Genomic DNA, 3,033 nt, shown 5'->3' with positions numbered 1-3,033 from the left:
ACGTATTTTTAAATGGCGGACGACTGACAAGGATCGTAGATCGAAATATATATTGGACTTCCGCGATTTTTTAATTTTTTGACGTTTTTTATTAGGGGTTTTTTTCAAGAACAACTATTTTACACTTTTATTAGTTTAGCTAAGTGCGTCGAACGTGTACAGAAGACGTGATTACAGTAAGTCATTCTAAGGCTTCGGCTACTATGGATTTATGAGGGTCGTAACATGGTATATGGGCTCAGGGCTCAAAGCCCAAAATATGACTGGGATCAGGGCTCAGGGCTCAGAAGGGTGAGATCAGGGATCACAAGGCTTTTGAGCTCGAATCCAGGATCAGATTTATCACTTCATCAGGGATCAACATTTTGAGGAAAATGGGGCTCAGGGATCAAAAGTACGGCAAGAAAATAGGGATCAATGGGTCCCGAATATACCATGTTACGACCCTGATTTATCATGAGATTCCTCAGGAGGCGAAGCTCCCCCATTTCCCTTGTCTTTAGTCCCAGAGCCACTCTACTCTCTATCCTAATCTAACTGATTGGTTCGTAAACAGGAGTAGGGCATGTAGTTCCCGGTGTTGTGGTCTGGTCTTTCTGGTCTGGATAACCTCGCATTTCACTGGCGAAAAATGTCTGCGCATGAGTCGCGCGATATGTCACGTGACGCGTTTCCGGGACGATCATTGGCTCTCGTAAAAAAAACACTCCCGAGGAGAACAGAAAAATGGCTGCCTTTTGAGAATCGGTAGCTTGTTGGTTTCCGTTCTTTTTAGAGCGATCAAGGCTAGTTTTAACGCCAGTTTCAAGTGGAATGTATTCTTAGAGAACGTCTATGTTGTGTAAATCGTTTAAAAGTCCAATCCAACGAGCATCCTCGGAAAATTTGCTCCTGGAAAATTTTATTTCGTGGGAAAAGAGCTGCGAAACAGGTGAGTTTTTTACGCAATTTTTGATGTGGAAAGTTTGTTGCCACCGGGTACAAAAAGTTACTGTAATGTACAGAAAGGAGGATTCCTAAGGTTTCCGTTCATGTGTGAATTAGCTTGTACCAGGTGGCAGGGAAATGGTAATATTGTTCAACGTGAAGGTTATTTTTTTCTGCGTTACACCTTACGATCGGCACCTCTACATGAATGATCAATGATTCGATCAGATATGAATTTGATTTTGACTGTGATTGTCTCAATGGGAACGTAACCCTAGTATCAAATAAATAGCTGCTTTTAAGGTCATTTATATTCCCTTTTCTGGTGAATGTCTAAGTTATTATACTTTTTAGCAGTCACAACTCAACGATCCTTGCGTTCATGTACATGTAGTTACCAAGTTATGGATTTGCAATTAATTTGAGTTTAAAATCAAAATCAAAATCCATGTTAGTTAAAATAATTTTTGGAAGAACAGACGTGTAGGTACAGATGTATATAGGTATCTATAGATTCAGGTTTTTTTAGACTATTGTTTTCTGGAAGCATTAATGATGTAATTTTGGTTTTAGGGGACTGTCATGTGTTGTTGGATGAAGGAAATTCTGTTTTGAGTCAAGTATGGTTGACAGTGGATAGTTGTTCCTGAAAAGGCTGAAAGGAAGCTTTATTGCCTTGGACTTTTTTTGCTTACACCCCACATGTTTGTTCTTTTCTTACATGGCAAAATTTATTAATATATTATGTGATTTGTAGCTGCAGCTAGAAACAGTGTCCCATGCATAAGGTCTCATTGGGGTTGATGGCAGTAAAATAATTTTGGTAAAAAATATGTTTAAAGTTTTTATCATAACTTCTCATCTTGGTCCTGCGGGACTTCAAAGATGCTCTAGATAATGCAAAACAGCCTCAGTTGTATTTGCATTATTTCTGAATGTTACTTTTAAAGGGCAAACCATTAAAAAGTGTACAAAGTTTGCAGGAGTTCAGGAAAAATATTCAAAATATTCATTGATTTGAAGTTCCTGAAGCAGGTAAATCTTGAAGAGTTTACGCAACCATATTTGGAATATACGGCATTTCTTTTTGGGAATGTTCAAGTCCACAGAATTCATTTTCTTTATGTTGAGAAGTACGGACTGTTGACTCCATGGGGTTCCCCATTAACGAGTAAAATCGTCTGGTGTTAGACAGAGCAAAATACTCTGGGTTTAGACAGAGTAAAATACCAAGTATGGCCGGTTTAGGGGTGAAAGGGTTAAAGTGCGATCATTACTTTGACTTTCTTTCTTCATTTGAACCAAACCAAAAGTGACTAATCATCACCTCCACCATTGCTATACATCGGCTTTGGCTTTTGGACAAAGTATCAAAGTTGAAGCTGGTGGCTCAAGGAGTAAACTTTGCAAAAACGTTAGGTTAAAAATACTTTTATGGTATTTGAGTATTATTGTAGAACAAATTTGCATAATATCGTTTAAGTCATTAAATCAATGAGAATCCAAATATGAGGATGCAGTTTGCTCAAGAGGGGTCTTTTTTTTTTAAACAACCCTTAAAGGTAACAGAATCTTGTTTTCTGGATGTAGGCTAAAGAAATCTGACCCCTTAGGGGAACCAGTTCTACGTAAATTGACAAATGACTGGCATTTTATAATTCATAACACTTAGGTAAAAGCTACTTGCTTGCTTACCAAATTTTTCTACAGTTCCATTCATTTTTCAGATTGATAGCCTTAAATGTACTGCAGCAACTCTGCCAGCTGTTTGGTCTCAGTATCATAAGCAGTACAAATCCACAATTTTTTTTCCAAAAAGGAACAACAAGGACAACTGTCATTTTCGTAAGGGAATCCCCCTTGGGGTAGTTTGTTCACTTCACCACCAGTGTTTGAACACTATCCAGGGACTAAAGCAAGGATGGAAATTGAATACAGCTTAAATAAATTGGACCACTTTTTTTACTTCTTACACTTACTGCATTCAACTTTAGTTTATTCATCCTTTGAAATGGTAGGAATGATTACTATTATTTACAGCAATTGCTAAAAATTCATTGCATCTATAATGTTGAAATATTTTTTACATATGAGTCTTACGTCAAT

Source organism: Montipora capricornis, chromosome 12 (genome assembly GCF_036669925.1).
Source record: "Montipora capricornis isolate CH-2021 chromosome 12, ASM3666992v2, whole genome shotgun sequence".
In the NCBI taxonomy this organism is placed as follows: Eukaryota; Metazoa; Cnidaria; class Anthozoa; order Scleractinia; family Acroporidae; genus Montipora; species Montipora capricornis.
The sequence above is the reverse complement of the archived record's forward strand: the minus strand, read 5'-3'. Positions refer to the sequence as shown.